The 17566-nt window shown below is 34.6% G+C and overlaps 1 non-coding gene across 1 annotated transcript; it reads right to left on the reverse strand.

Annotated features, from left to right (window-relative positions):
- Positions 1 to 17109: 17109 nt before the first annotated feature.
- LOC112536445 lies at positions 17110 to 17217 on the reverse strand. Its single transcript, XR_003080463.1, has one exon. It is a non-coding gene; the product is annotated as a U6 spliceosomal RNA (small nuclear RNA).
- Positions 17218 to 17566: the final 349 nt, after the last annotated feature.

Genomic DNA, 17566 nt, shown 5'->3' on the forward strand with positions numbered 1-17566 from the left:
ATCAACCATGCATGTAAATACAATCACATTATAATCAAATACCATAATAAATAAATAAATGAATAAATAAAAATATATTTTTACTTTTACGGAACGAGTGGCTCGGTAGAACCCTAAACCCCAAAATCTAGTAGCCATTCGGCTCTCTTAATCCAATAAGACTGGCGCCCCGAGAGCAATGTCGACTGTGGACCTTACCCACCGTCACTTAAATATCCAAATAAGAAATCTAGTAGCCATTCGGCTCTCTTAATCCAATAAGATCGCTCGAGAGCAATGCTCGACCAGGGACCTTACCTCCACCGGTCACTTAAATATCCAAATAAGCCGCCCCGAGAGCAATGCTCGACCAGGGACCTTACCTCCGGCAATTTACACAAATCAGCCCAGAGAGCCATGCTCGACCAGGGCAAACCCATGAAAATCTTATTACATGTCCATGATCATTACCGGTGCGCATGCGGTCCTGATGTAACCCACCAGGCGGCATGTTCTACAAGCCATATTTCCCAATTCGCAATCATCACATGTAATAAATATCATTATCTGATGAACTCAACCAACACATATCGAAATAAAGATTAAAGATTTAAGGTAAAACAACGTGCAATTTGTGAGGGGAAAAATAATAACGCTTATCTTATTATAACATACTAATAATAATATTTATATTATTTCAAATATTAATAATCAAGTGAAATCATTTATCTTACGATACAAATAATCATATTAAGCACAAATTCTAAATAGCATATTAAAATCGGACTAGCAATAGCGCAAAGATTAAATGACTTTAACTCACGGGATTGGGCGACCTCCTAGCTCGCCCGGTAGGAGCGAGCCAATGCATGATCATCTAATCACGGAAAACAATTTATCAATACCGAGACAATCCATCATTAATCCTAGGTTTAGACTCATGGACTGCCTAAGAATCTCGACTCGGAGAATTCTATCGAAATCCGAACCTCCCCTACAACACGAACATTACCCCCCGTAAAAACGGGTCCAGGACTTGCCAGAAGAACACTTTAAATACTTAACGATTCAAACAATAGGAGTCGGGTCCCCAAACTTCACTATTTCCCGACTCCGCCACACAGCACAAAATACGAGGCAGGCAAACTGACAGACAATTATTTTTGACTCATAAAAATCATCAAATACTCAATATAAACCATTAGACACAATTAAACCAAGAATTCCAAAATTAACGGGCCAAAGATAATTACCGAGACGCCGGCCGCTTGGCCGACTAGCCCACCACGGGAGTCCGATCGACGATCCGAACACACCATCGGACTCACAACGACGCGCTGATGACGATCCCCACTTTCGATTTTCCGATCTGACACCCGATCATCCGGAGAGATTTACGGACGATCTCGACCGTCGATTTGCAAACGAAGCCCGATCGCCACGAAACCGGTGCCATCGCGAAGCTTGAGATGAGGAGAGTCGGGATACATCCTCCGATCATCCATCCTCCGCCGGAGCTCGCCGGAAAAGCCCAAAAACGCCGGCTGCCACCATTTTCTCTCTCCACCGGATCTTCTATTTCCGTCCACCACTGTCGACACCGCCGCCGCCAAAACAAAGCTGAGGCCGAGAGGAGTCGATCAGCACCAAGATCAGCGACCACCGACGCTGGAAACGCCTGCACGGCGGCAAGGAAGCTTCGGCCATCTTCCTCGCGCTGCCGGCCGCCACCGACGCCTGCTCTCTCTCTCTTTCTTCTCTCTCTCTCTCTCTACTTTCTTAATTACTTACAATTTCATCTTGTAGAATTCCAATTTAACCCCCAAACTTCTTTTTAGCCTTTCAATTAAGCCCCTAACTATTTAATTTGGGCCAAATCCGAATTATTGAAAATACACAATTATAAAAATACCCCTGACCGACATATTTATTTACGAAAATATCAAACTCACAAATTTCCATTAAAACCCCATAAAAATAAAATTATACTTTTAATCCTTATTCCAAAATAATCCTCCAATTAAATCCTACACACAATTAAATTAAATAATCAATTTCCAACTTAAAATTTAATACTACTAATCAATTATAATACCAATTTTCTCAAAATTCTTTTATAAAAACATCCCTTACAATTTCTATCATAATTTTCCAATATATAATTTTATTTATATAAATATGCATTTGGGAAAATTTGAATAACCAAAATATAATCATTTCTCAAATAATTTACTTGAATAAAAATAAAGCTAAAATTAACTTAAATAAAAACTCACTATTAAATATATAAAAAAAAATTCCGAGTGTTACATAAATTTTTGTTAAATATAGCATGCACACAAAAGAGATTGTTTACAAAAATTAAAATTTTTAATTTTTTTTACTTTGAATAATTAAAAATAATATTAGTAGGAGCAATTAATTTAAGTAATTAAATAATTCTTACTATAAAATGCAAATAGCAAACATAAACATAAATAAATATAAGAGTGTAGGAAAGAAAAATTTAAATAGAAGACTTATAATGATTTGCTCAAATTCTTACCTATATCTATTCCTCAAGCTGCACTTAAGATTTTCATTTAAGATTTTCACTATTAATGATAATTTTATGGGTGCAAGATTAAATTCAAGTGTTTCAAAGAGCGCATTCAAACTTTTAATATATGTTTTAATGGCTAACACTTAGACCTTCAAATCCAAGTGTTCTCAATGTATATGCTTAAAATTTTTCAATTGTTTTATGGCTCACATACAACCTTTATAATAGGATATACTACAAAAAAAATATTATTTTTAGCGACGCACAATATCTGTCGCTAAAACAAGAAAATTCATTGCTACAGACTGTTTAGCGATGGACATGTATCTCTCGCTCAAATGATTGTCGCTAATGTTTTAACGATGGATCTTTTTGGTCTATCACCAAATTACTGATCATCTTTTTTCTTTAGTGACGGACCATCTGTCGCTAGTTTTAAGGACAAGAGTTGCTATTATTAGCGACTGATTAACTATTTTGAGACGATGTAGCAAAGGAATGTCCGTCGCTAAATGTAGCGATGATAAAAGAATTTGTTGCTGAAGTTATTTATTTCTTAAATAAAAATCTAAAAGGTCTAGCGTTAATCCATCATTAAGTTTTAACTATTTTATGAGAAAAGTATATTTTTTATTTAAATTGATTATCTATTTTTATTTTCATATTAATTAATTTTTAGTATATTATTTGTCATTATCTTTATGTTTTTATGTATATGTTAATGTCCAATATGTTTCTTTAATAATAATAATAATAATAATAATAACAACAATAATAATAATAAAATTTATGAGAAAATATAATGATATTATAACTAATGATAAATAATATATGAGATATGAAAGGAAAATGAATAAAATATAGAGAAACAAAGAAAGAAATAATAACGTAGAAAATAAAAGAAAAAAATGGGAATGAAAGAAGAGAAGAGAGAAGAAAAAATGGAGAAATGAAAAAACATAAAGAAAGAAGAGAAATGAAATTAAAAAAAAATTGATAAAAGATTTAAATGAATAGAGAAAACATAAATGATAGAGAATAAAAATTAAAAGAGAAAAAAAAGAAGAAAAAAATTAAAAGATAGAGAGAAGAAGAAAACATAAATGATACAATGAAAAATGATGAAAGTGAGGAAGAAATGTTGGTATATATAAAAAATTAAATTTAGCGACAGACAAAAATTCACCGCTAATCAGTCGGCGAAATAAATAATAAGCGAGATAAGAAAATTGGGTGAAAAATTTTGTCACGACCCCACCCGTGGGCCCGTGACCGGCACTAGGGAATGGGTAGGCTTAAGGCCACCGAAACCCGTAGTAAGCCTGACACTCACTAATTTAAACAAATCTCATCTCAAATTAATATTATTAAAGCCACACTTTATCTTAACAGCTACATTCTACATAAATACTTCGGTCTGCCAGAAAAACTAGGCGAGACCTGAAGCTCAGAAAATTTACAACTGATACATCTACTATTACTACTGCGGAGAATCTAAGATTTACCAATTTACATACCAAATCAAATACATCACCCGTTGATGAAGGAGTCAAGATTCTTGAATAAGGGTCATGAGAGGACTAACGAATACGAATCGAAAAAAAACATAAATGGAGATCGGCCTCTAGAGTGAGTTAAAATCAAATAATCTAGGGACTATTGCTTCTTCTCATAAAACATAGATTATTCAAATGAGTATATCAAACCATACTATAATCATACCCTACTATTTTCTTCACATAAAATATTAATCATTCAAATCAAAATATTAACCATGCACGTAAATACAATCCATATTATAATCATACCACAATAAATTAATAAATGAATAAATAAAAATATATTTTTACTTTTACGGGACGAGTGGCTCGGTAGAACCCTAAACCCCAAAATCTAGTAGCCATTCGGCTCTCTTAATCCAATAAGGCCGAGAGCAATGCTCGACCAGGGACCTTACCTCCACCGGTCACTTAAATATCCAAATAAGAAATCTAGTAGCCATTCGGCTCTCTTAATCCAATAAGATCGGGCGCCTCGAGAGCAATGCTCGACGAGGGACCTTACCTACCCCGGTCACTTAAGTATCCAAATAAGCCGCCCCGGAGAGCAATGCTCGACCAGGGACCTTACCTCCGGCGAATTTACTCAAATCAGCCCAGAGCCATGCTCGACCGGGGCAAACCCATAAATATCTTATTACATGTCCATGATCATTACGCTGGTCTATGTAACCCATCAGGCGGCATGTTCTACAAGCCACGTTTCCCAAATCGCAATCACCACATTTAATAAATATTATTGTCTAAAGAAGTCATTCAACTATATCAAAATAACGATTAACAATTTTAAAGTAAGACATCATGCAACTCATGTGGAAAACTGATAATATTTGATATTATTATAACATTACTAATAATAATATTTATATTATCTTCAATAATTAATAATCCAGTAAAATTAATTACGTTGAGATATTAGTAACCATGTTAAACATAAATTTCCAAAATAGCATATTAAAATCAGACTTAGCAATAGTGCAATGATTAAATGACTTTAACTCACAGAATTGGGCGACCTCCTAGCTCTGCTCCGGTGCCTCGGTTGGAGCGAGCCGAACAGACAGATCATCTAATCACGGAAAACAATTTATCAATACGCTGAGACAATCGATCATTAATCCTAGGTCTAGACTTCTAGGACTGACTGTCTAAGAATCTCGACTCGGGAGAATTCTACCGAAAATCCGGCAGAACCTCCCCTACAACACGAACATTACCCCCCGTAAAAACGGGTCCAGGACCTGCCAGAAGAACACTTCAAATACTTAACGATTCAAACAATAGGAGTCGGGTCCCCAAACTTCACTATTTCCCGACTCCGCCACACAGCATAAAATACGAGGCAGGCAAACTGACAGACAATTATTTTTGACTCACAAATAACATCAAATACTCAATATAATCCAATAAACACAAATAACCAAGAATTTCTAAAATTAACGGGCCAAATAAAATTACCGAGACGCTCGATCGCTCGGTTGACTCGCCTCCAGCCGCCGGAGTCCGATCGACGATCCGAACACACCATCGGACTCACAACGACGCGCTAATGACGATCCCCGCTTTCGATTTTCCGATCTGACACCCGATCGTCTGGAGAAATTTGCGGACGATCACGGCCGTCGGTTTGCAAACGGAGCCCGATCGCCACAAAACCGGTGCCATCGCGAAGCTTGAGCTGAGGAGAGTCGGGATACGTCCTCCGATCCATCCGCCGGAGCTCGCTGAAAAAAACCAAAAAACACGGCTGCCACCACTTCGCCAGAACTCTCTCCTCCGGCCACCAAAACCGACGCCGATGCCGCCAAAAGGAAGCTCTCTCCAAGGGGAGCTGATCGCCACCGAGATCGGCCGGAAAGGCCACCGGAAACGGCCGGAACGGCCTTCGAAAGTCGCTGCCACACGAGCAATTCCTTCTCCACGCTATCATTGAGCTGCTGGCCACACATCAACAAGACGCTCCGCGCCCGGAGCTCGCCGCAGCTCCTCTCTCTCTCTTTCTCTCTCTCTCTCTCTCTACCTTCTCTCCCGATTCCATTTCTTTCAATATCGACATTAGGCCCCCGAACTTTTCCTTATTACAACTTGGTCCCTCAACTTTCTTAATTACTTACAATTTCATCCCGCAAAATTCCAATTTGACCCCCAAACTTCTTTTTAGCCTTTCAATTAAGCCCCTAACTATTTAATTTGGGCCAAATCCGAATTATTGAAAATACACAATTACAAAAATACCCCTGACCGACATATTTATTTACAAAAATACCAAGCTCACAAATTTCCAATAATCCTCCAATTAAATCCTACACACAATTAAATTAAATAATCAATTTCCAACTTAAAATTTAATACTACTAATCAATTATAATACCAATTTTCCCAAAATTCTTTTATAAAAACATCCTTTATAATTTCTTCCAAAATTTTCCAATATATAATTTTACTTATATAAATATGCATTTGGAAAAATTTGAATAGCCAAAATATAATCATTTCTCAAATAATTTATTTGAATAATTTCTTAAAATTTCAAACTAATTGGGTATAGAAAATAACTCATTTATTTGATTAATATTAAATTTTTCATTAAATCATTTCAAATTAAACCCAATAATAATGAAGCTAAAATTAACTTAAATAAAAACTCATTATTAAATATATAAAAATTCCGAGTGTTACAAATTTTACATTAAAATTAGTCACGGACCATTCGTCGCAAATATTAGCAATAAAAATTGGTGCTACATTTTGCAATCGAATAGTGACAAAATTTATTTATCGCAAACCTTTTTTTTTATCACTATTCCATCAGAAATCCGTCACTAAAGAGTAAAAATTTTCATAATATGTATTCTGTCATTATTCTATCACAAATCTATCGCTATGTTGTTGATTTCTTGTAGCAAAATGATTAGAAGAAAGAGACTACTATCACTCTTGCAAAAATAGCTTATTATGGAAAGGTAGAGTGAACTCAGGAACCTTACAAAAAGGTATTTCAATCTTACAAATGAAGAATAAGAAGATTTGATGACGATTCAAAACATTTTTTTACTTATATATGCACTTTGGAGAGCTTAAAAACCTTTGAATTCTATGTCCTAAATGAGTATTTATAGCTCGAGACAAGAAGTAGTTATTGTTCCCTTTAAAAGAAGTTATAGTTATTTAAATACTGCCATGGGTATGAAGAAATTTTCACAGGCGGGAAATGATGAGAACACTATATTTTTTCCACTCTAATATATCTAAAAGCTAGTCTCTCATGTGTGACAAATCTTTCTCAAGCTTGAAGCATCGCTTCATGATCGTGAATTCTTTTGTTAATTTTTGGCTCTTTCTTCATGGATGTGAGTTTTTGTCACAATCATATCCATTTCAAAAATTTAAAATCTTGAGCTACAACCCTAAATGATGAACTATTTTTGTTCGTAAACACTCTAATCAATCTTCTATAAATTTATATTTTGAGCAACTGTAAATTCATCTATCTTCATACTCTGCAAAATCAAAATATTTTATTGCTCGTCTAGTTGAAATAATTTGAATATGCTTAATATTTTGGTTGTTGCCTTTCACACACCTCATATTGATACAAGAACTTTTATATATGAAACTAAACTTCTACAACTAGAAATCTGGAGAAGGGGATGTTTGAATTCATTTTTTAGACTTAACTCCACTTATTCTAATTTATCTTATTTGATGTGATGCGGTATTGACTGTTTGAGCATAATTCACTTAAAAAATTGAAACTCCATTTTTTAAACTCCAAAAATTATAGAAATTCTTATTTCTGAAACTAGATTGATGCATATAGCTATCCATCCATGTATATTTTGCTCTCAAAAACTCTTGCAAAGTAGTACATTTTATATTTTAAACATCAGTATCAATTTTCATACAAATCATCCTTGCTCGTATGGTTTTTAGTTTCACATGTGCAATACCCGGAATTTTTCTTTAATAATAATAATAATAATATTAGTAATAATTAATAAATGAGTTTTTACTTAAATCAATTTTACTTTATTTTTATTAGATTTAATTGGAATAATTTAAATAGAATTTTAATGCTAGACAAAATAAGGGAGTTACTTTGTATTTCTATTTTGTTTGATTTTTTTTAAGAAATTAATTAAGTAAATCTTTTAAAAAATGGATTATATTTTCAGTCATTCAATTTTTTCCCAATATGAATATATAAATTAATTTCTATATTGAAATTTATGAAAGAATTAGTAAATGATATTTTATAAAAGAATTATTAGGAAAATGACACTTTAATTAGCTAATGGTGTTAATTTTAATTGGAAAATATTTAGCAAATTGATTAATTAAATTAATTGTGTTAGGATTAAATTGAAAATTTATTTTGGAATAATGATTAAAAATATAATTTTATTAATATGGGATTTTAATAAAAATTTGTATGTTTGGTATTTTTGTAATTAAATATGTTGGCATTTTGATAATTTTACATTCAAAAGCAAGGGTAAATAAATAATTATATATTTTCAATATTTCTATTTTGAGCCAAATTAAATAGTTAGGGGCTTAATTGAAAAGCTAAAGAAAAGTTTAAGGGTTAATTGGAAATTTTGCAGGACGACATTGTTAGTAATTCAAAAAGTTGAGGGACTAAATGGTAAAGAAGAAAAGTTCAAGGACCAAAAGTCGATATGGAGAGGAAAAGGAAAGAAAAGAAAGAAGGAAGAAAGGAACAAGAAGAAGAAAGAGGAAGGTGGACCTTCAGCCATCCATGGCGGACGGCGGAGGAGGCCCCGCCCGAGCGAGGTGGCGTCGGCTGGAGGTGCGGTGGTCAACGGCGAGAGCAGCGACAACACACGACCCACTCTGTGGACCCGTGACCGGCACTAGAGAATGGGTAGGTGTAAGGCCACCGAATCCCGTAGTAAGCCTGACACTCACTAACTCAAACCAACCTCAACTCAAATTTTACTATTATTAATATCACAATTTACAGTAACATTAAATTTTACACAATTAAATCGGTCTGCCAGAAGAATTAGGCGAGACCCGAAACTACAAAAAATTACCACTGATATCCCTACTATTACTACTGCGGAGGATCTAAGATTTTTACAATTTACATACCAAATCAAACACCACCCGATGATGAAGGAGTCGGGTTACTAAATAAGAGTCGCGGGAAGACTAACAGTCACGAATCTGAAAAACAGTAAATGGAGACTATCAGTCTCGAAAGTGAGTTAAAATAAAATAATCTAGAGACTATTGCAGTCTTCACAGAAAATGTTAATTATTCGAATAGTATATCAAACCATGCACATAAATACAACTCATATTATGATCATACCAAATAAATAAATAAATAAATAAATAAAATATATTTTTACTTTTACGGGACGAGTGACTCCGTAGAACCTTAATCCCCAAGTTCTAGTAGCCTTTTGGCTCTCTTGATCCAATAAGACTGGCGCCCAGAGAGCAATGCTCGACCAGGGACCTTTACTCCGGCATCTCATTCCAATAGGACTGGCGCCCAGAGAGCGAAGCTCGACCAGGGTCCTTAACTCCAGTCTGGTCATTTAATATTCAAATAAGCCGGCGCCTAGAGAGCAATGCTCGACCAGGGACCTTAACTGGCGCCCAGAGAGCGAAGCTCGACCAGGGCAAAACTTATAATAATCTTATTACCGCAATTTACTCAAATCAGCCTAGAGAGCCATGTTAGACGAGGGCGAACCCATAAAAATCTTATTACCCGTCCATGATCATTACCGGTGCGCATGCGGTCCTGATGTAACCCATCAGTGGAATGTTCTACGAAAGCCACATCTCAAATCGAAATCATCACATATAATAAATATCATTGTCTAATGAAATCATCCAACACATATCGAAATAAATATTAAAGATTTAGGGTAAAACAACGTACAATTCGTGAGGGAAAAAATAATAACGTTTGTATTATTATAACGTTACTAATAATAATATTTATATTATTTTCAATAATCAATAATCAAGCGAAATTATTTATTTTACAATACTAATAATCATATTAAGCACAAATTCTAAAATAGCATATTAAAATCAGACTTAGCAATAGTGCAATGATTAAATGACTTTAACTCACAGAATTAGGCGACCTCCTAGCTCTGCTCCGGTGCCTCGGTTGGAGCGAGCCGAACAGACAGATCATCTAATCATGAAAAATAATTTATCAAAACGCAGAAACAATTAACCATTAATCCTAGGCCTAGATTCTTAGGACTGACTGTCTAAAAATCTCGACTCGGAAGAATTCTACCGAAAATTCGACAAAACCCCCCCTACAACACGGACGTTTACCCCCCGTATAATGGGTCCAGGACCTGCCATAAAAACACTAGAAATATCCAACAGTTTAACACAACGGGAGTCGGGTCCTCAAGACTTCATTAATTTTCCGACTCCACCACACAACACAAAACACGAGACAGGCAAACTGACATACAATTATTTTTGACTCACAAATATCATCAAATACTCAATATAAACCATTAGACACACAATTAAACCAAAAATTCCAAAATTACGGGCCAGAGAAAAATTACCGAGACGCTTGATCGCTCGGTCGACTCGCCTCCAGCTGCTAGAGTCCGATCGACGATCCGAACTCACCAACGGACTCGAAACGATGCGCTGATGACGATTTCCGCTTCCGATTTTCCGATCTGACACCTGATCGTCCTGAGAGATTTGCGGACCATCTCGGCCATCGATCTGCAAACAAAGTCCGATCGCCACGAAACCGGTGCCATTGCGAAGCTTGAGCTGAGGAGAGTCGGGATACGTCCTCCGATCGTCCATCCTCTGTCGGAGCTCGTCGAAAAAGCTAAAAAATGCGGCTGCCTCCACTTCGCCGGAACTCTCTCCTTCGGCCACCAAAACCGATGCTGCCACCGCCAAAATGAAGCTCTCTTCGAGGGGAGGCGATCGCCACCAAGATCGGCTGGAAAGGCCGCCGGAGATGGCCGTAACGGCCTTCGAAAGCCGCTACCCCTCTTTTTTTTTCCTCACGCTAGCCGCTGGCCGGACTCGGCCGGCCGGCCGATGGACGACGCCGCCTCTTCCTTCCTCTTCCCGACGCCTCCTCTCTCTCCCGCTTCTCACTCCCTTTTCTTCTTTCAATATCGATATTTGACCCCTGAACATTTTCTTATCACAATTTGGTCCCTCAACTTTCTTAATTACTTACAATTTCATCCTGCAGAATTCCAATTTAACCCCTAAACTTCTTTTTAACCTTTCAATTTAGCCCCTAACTATTCAATTTGGGCCAAATTAGAATTATTGAAAATACAAAATTATAAAAATACCCCTGACCGACATATTTATTTATAAAAGTACCAAACTCACAAATTTCCATTAAAACCCATAAAAATAAAATTATACTTTCAATCCTTATTCCAAAATAAATTTCCAATTTAGTCCTAACACAAAATTAATTTAAATAATAAATTTTCAACTTAAAATTTAATACCACTAATCAATTAAAATACCAATTTTCCCAAAATTCTTTTATAAAAACATCCCTTATAATTTCTACCATAATTTTTTCAATCTATAATTTTATTTATACATATACATATACAATGGAAAAAAAATTAGAATAACCAAAAATATATTCTACCCTTCAAATAATTTACTTGATTAATTCTTAAAATTTCAACTAATTGGGTATAGGAAAAAATAATTCATTCAATTGTCTAATATTAAAATTTCCATTAAAACATTTCAAATTAAACCAAGTAAAAATAAAGCTAAAATTAACTTAAATAGAAACTCATTATTAAATATATAAAATTTGTATTACAAATAGCGATGAGGAACGCGAGGAAGGAGGGCGAAATGCCTACGACATTCCCTGGCGTTTTGGCAACCATTGCCTGTGATTCTAGACTCAAATTGATCAGCAACTTCTGGGCTTCTTTTTCCGACCATTGTCACCCCTTGAGGATGCCGAAATTGCAAGATCCGACGAGGTGAAAAGTTAAGGGTAGCTGGAAATCTCGGGCTTTTCCGGCGAGTTCTGGTGAGTGATGGATGATCGAAGGGCATATCCGGAATCTCCTCAACTCAATCTTTCCAATGGCACTAGTTTCATGGCGATCGGACTCCGTTTGAAAATTGACAGCCATTATCGTCCGTAAATCTCTCCGGATGATCGGGGATTGGATCGGAAGATCGAAAGCTGGGGTCATCAATGCGTTGTTTCGAGTTCGTTGGTGCGTTCGGATCGTCGATTGAACTTTGGCGGCTGGAGGCGAGTCGGCCGAGCGATCAAGCGTCTCGGTAATTCTCTAGCCCGTTGATTTTAGAACTCATTGGTAAAATTTATGTATTTATTAAATTGCATTGAGCATTTCAAAAATATTATGAGTTAAAATAATTAATTGTCAGACTGTCTGTCATTAGTCGTGATTTGTGATGTGTGGCGGAGTTGGAAAAAATGGTGAAATCTTGGGGACCCGACTCCCGTTAAAATAAATTGTTGAATATTTGAAGTGTTTTCTGGCAGGTCCTCGACCCGTTATTCGGGGGGTAAATGTCTGTAAATTAGGGGAGGTTCTGCCAAATTTTCGGTAGGATTCTTCCGAGTCGAGATTCTTAGACAGTCAATCCTATGAGTCTAGACCTAAGGTTAATTGTCAAATGTTATTGATTAAATTATTTTCCGTGATTAGATAATCCATCAGTTCGGCTCGCTCCACCCGAGGCTTTGGAGCAGAGCTAGGAGGTCGTCAAAGCTGTGAGTCAAAATCATATATCTGCTTACGTGTGTCATGCTAAGATTTTTACATGAGATCTCTGATTAAATGATTAATATTTTAAATATTTAGTTATTTACTGTTTACATATGTTTCATTTTCCGTATTATGATTTTTTTGATTTCATGTTGACTCGGGATGGGACGGCTATGGAACATGCTATTTGATGAGTTGCACCGGTAGGAATCTGAAACAGATAGTAAAAAGGGTAAATTTTAAAAGGTATTTGCCCTAGTCGAGCATTGCTCTCTGGGCTGAGTAGAGTGAGTTTGCTGGAGTAAAGGTCCCTAGTCAAGCATTGCTCTCTGGGTGCCGGCTTATTTGGAAACCTAAGTGACCGGACTAGAGTTAAGGATCCTAGTCGAGCTTCGCTCTCTAGGTGCCAGTCTTATTAGGGTAAGAGAGTCGAAATGCTAAGATTGATAGTGATAATTAAGTGACCGGACTAGAGTTAAGGACCCTGGTCGAGCTTCGCTCTCTAGGCGCCAGTTATGTTAGAATGAGAGAGTCGAGATGTTAGTGTTGGGTTTAGGATTCTGCTGAGGTACTCTGTCCCGTGGTATGAAATAAAAATTTATTTTATTTTATTTTGCAGAAGCATAGCATGACATGCATATTTTATTTTAATTAAACAAATTTCTTATTGAAGTTTTATATTTTGTTTTGGGATATATGATTTTAACTCACTCTCGAGTCTGACAATCTCAATTTCACTATTTTTCAGGTGATTGTTAGTCTTCCCGCAGTTCTTATCTAGCAACCCGACTCCTTCATCATCGGGCTGATGTAATTGATTTTGGTATGTTTGACTTGTAAAATTTAGATTCTCCGCAGTAGAAATTTTTAGACTTATCATTTTATAATTTTATATAAGTTCAAGTCTCGCCTAACTATGCTGGCGGACCGAATTTAATTTATAGTACTTGTTGATTTAAGATTAATTATGGAAATAGTGCTTTAGATTGAGTTCGGATTTTAATTTGATTGAGTTAGTGATTAGTCAGACTTACTACGGGATTTGGTGGTCTTAATCTTACCCATTCCCTAGTGCCGATCACGGGCCTACATATCGGGTCGTGACAACATGTTCTCTTTATTATCCTTATATGCATTTTATCTTTCTTGCTTTATGAGTTTATTTATATTGACTCAAATCTTCAAATTCTTGACTTTTGAATCCATATTCATACTTACACCTTTTATATTCATCTTACATGCTCTAAGCCTTGATCTATATTTGTTTATTTCTTTAACTAATGATGTTATGCATCCTAACTTTCATCTTGAACGCTTTGCTTCATAGTTAATTTATCTAATGCTTTTTTTCATCTTAATGTTCAACTTCTTCACTATTGCATCAATGACAGTCAAAGATTATTTACTGGCAACCTCGATTTTGAACGAACTTTTTAGTGGAAATAATGTTGTACATCATTAAAATCATATATGATAATACTAAATCATTTTTCATTATTACAATAATATTTTGCATCATCAAAATCACATATAAGACATTGGGATCAATATATATATCCTTTGTAATATCTGACATTTGGATTGAAAGGGAAAGTAAATAGATTTATAATAATTCTAACTTAGTATGTTATATATAGGGTCTATTTGATTTTGGCTAATCAATGCAACCGGTAGTTGATGGCTGAAAAATTAAACCGTTTGGTAAAATTTTATTAGAAATTGTTATTAGTATGTTAAATGACCATTCAGAGTATAATTTATCATTAAATATATTATATATATTCAATGATATAAATTAATAAAATAATTTATAATAATTAAAAATATTATAGTTAATTTTCTTTAACTCAATTATATTATTAAAAATATCTATAAAAATTATTTGAAAAGTAGAAATTTAACAAGATCTGTTGGCCTGAGTTCAATAGCGACAAGACATCACAAATTTATAATGGGAGGTAATTGTAATATCTCACATTAGAATTCAAAGAGAAAATAAAGAGGTTTATAATAGTTCAAGTTTAACTACTAGTTAGTTTGAGTGAACCATTTTGAACCAGTTGGGTTTAGGCTGTTAATTCTTGACTTACCAAGCTATTTTAGGATTGAGAATAATTGAATCAAAATTATTTTTTTTAGAATCAATTTGAACCCAATTGATAGAAAAGATTGAATTTTAAAAATAAAAAATTGCAGTTTTTATAAGTTCAGAAACTAAATAAAAAAAATTTAGAACTTTTTACCCTCTAAGCCAATCGGCTCTGTTGCAGTGCCGGTTGGTCCAAAAATCAGATTTTCATGTATTTTTTTAGTATTTTTTGCTTTAAAATGATAAAATAAATAAAATTATATCTTCTATAATGTTTTATTGCTAATTATTCGAATTTTTAATAGTTTTCATAATTTTTTCAAGATTTATTAATAATTATCATTAAACATTTTGATAAGTCCAAAAACTAAGTTTTTCTTATTATGGATATTTAACAAACAAATTAGAATATATATAGGGTTTGTTTAAACCTTCTGCTATAAATAGAAAAGGAAACTCTAGGCTTAGGGGTTGGCAATTTTTAGCAGAACGACAATAAATTTTCAATAATACATACACTTTTAAAAATAAAAACACCAACCTTAAATACTCTATATTCCTATCCTACTTTTAATTCAACCTCCTCCTCATCACCTGCGTATCGAGGATTTGCATAATACAATGACAATATGAGGGTTTCAAAGCATCCACATCATCATCTTTCCCTTCTCTTCTAATTTTTTTTTCTATTTTTCTTTTTTTTTAATAGAAACATATTAAGATTTTGTGGTTTCTTTTTATGATTGTTATTTCTTTTACTGTTATATGTATTAGAATTTGATTTCTTACACGATTTATATGTTTTTATGATATGCATGTTTTTTGAATTTTGAAACGGATAACTTCTATGTTCTTTTTGGATTTTGAATTAACTTTTATGTTCTTTGGCTTTAAATATGATAAAGTAAACATGTAGAATTTTGAATCTGATTAGTTAATGAATACGTAAACATAATTGACTTATATTTTTATGCAATTGAATTAGATTTTATGGGTATATAGTTGAAATTTGAAATCTCTCTTAAAATATTATATTTACCTATTGTTTATCTTTTAGGTTTTCTAGTTAAATTTCATATTTTTTATGCTTCTTATTTTATTTTATATATTTTGATCGATTTTCTACTTTCTGTGCATGTGAAATCAACTCATGGGTGTGAGAAAATGAAGAAAAAATCATAGAAAGACTATCTAATGTAACGACCCGGAACCAGATCACATGAGATATTGTTCGCTTTGGCCCCCACTGGCTTCACTTTTTTGTCCTTTTGGCGGGTTCGAGAACTTCCCAGGAGGTCCCACATCCTAGAATTTCTCTGAACCAAACACGTTTAACTTTAGAGTTCTTACAACTCTACAACCAAACAACCAAAAGATGCCTCATTAGGGCTGAGCATGAATCGCTCCGATTCGGTTATTTATAAATCATCAGTACCATACCAAACCTCAGCTATTTTAAAATTGAAGGTACCGGTACCGTACCAAATATAAAAGGATCCAATACCGTATTGTACCAATTTTACGGTTCAATACAGTTCCGTTCGGTGCTATTTTCAGTTCTAAAAAATTTTAAAAATACAACTTTAATCTCATCTTTAATCAAATACATTTAAAGAAAATATGATTACCAACCTAAAAAAGGTAGCATGAAAATCTGAATTAAAATTGCAATCACATTCTTGAACAACCTGTTTCGCAATTCAATCACTTGCAAATACAATAATTCATTCAATATTCAAATACAAACCATTAAAATATATATTACTGCTAGCATAAAAATATTTTACAGATGGCAATTATTAAAATAAATAAATTTACAAATTTTATTTAGCACTAAAATACATGTCCAAAATTAGCAAAGGAATGTTATTACCTCCCCCTCAAAATTAGATTAAATATGGAGTGCTAATTTTAATCTAATTTTGAGGGGGAGGTAATAACATTCCTTCGATGTGCAATTCGATTCATTCATGTACCCCCATACCTTAGAGTGCTACCATCCTAGAAGCCTGCCAGAAGTCGCTCCTTGTCCAGACATTCTATCTTTGCCCCGGCGTTCACTTCACGCCTCCATCGAACCGCTTCTCTAGGTCAGGCTTCAAGCTGTCACATGCCCACCAGCTTCTGCCTAGTTTGTCCTCGAACCACACATCTACTAGAGAGGTCCTGCTCTGATACTATTTCTCTATTTGTGCATGTCATCCTTGCATAGGGGCCATGCTAATCTTCTCTGTATCATTCCAATTTTATCAGATGTCCCTTTGGAATATGGGCTCTTCTACTTCATTTTTATTTATTTTATTATTATTTTATTATTATTATTTTTCCCTCTCTTTTCTTTTTTTATTTCTTTTTTTATTCCCTTCCGTCATTCCTTAAGTCCCATAGGTTTGATCCTATAGAATTTGACCCATTTTCTCATTGAGCGTAGAGTAAGATTGATTTTTTTTGCAGCTCCGGGATATTTTTAGGGTGCTATCATACCAACACTAATGCACCGGATCCCATCAGAACTCCGAAGTTAAACGTGCTTGGTTCAGAGAAATGCCAAGATGGAGGACCTCTTGGAAAGTTCTCGAACCTGCCAAAGGGATAAAACCGTGAGGCCAGTAGGGGCCAAAGC

This window comes from Ricinus communis, chromosome 7, assembly GCF_019578655.1.
Source record: "Ricinus communis isolate WT05 ecotype wild-type chromosome 7, ASM1957865v1, whole genome shotgun sequence".
Taxonomy (NCBI): Eukaryota; Viridiplantae; Streptophyta; class Magnoliopsida; order Malpighiales; family Euphorbiaceae; genus Ricinus; species Ricinus communis.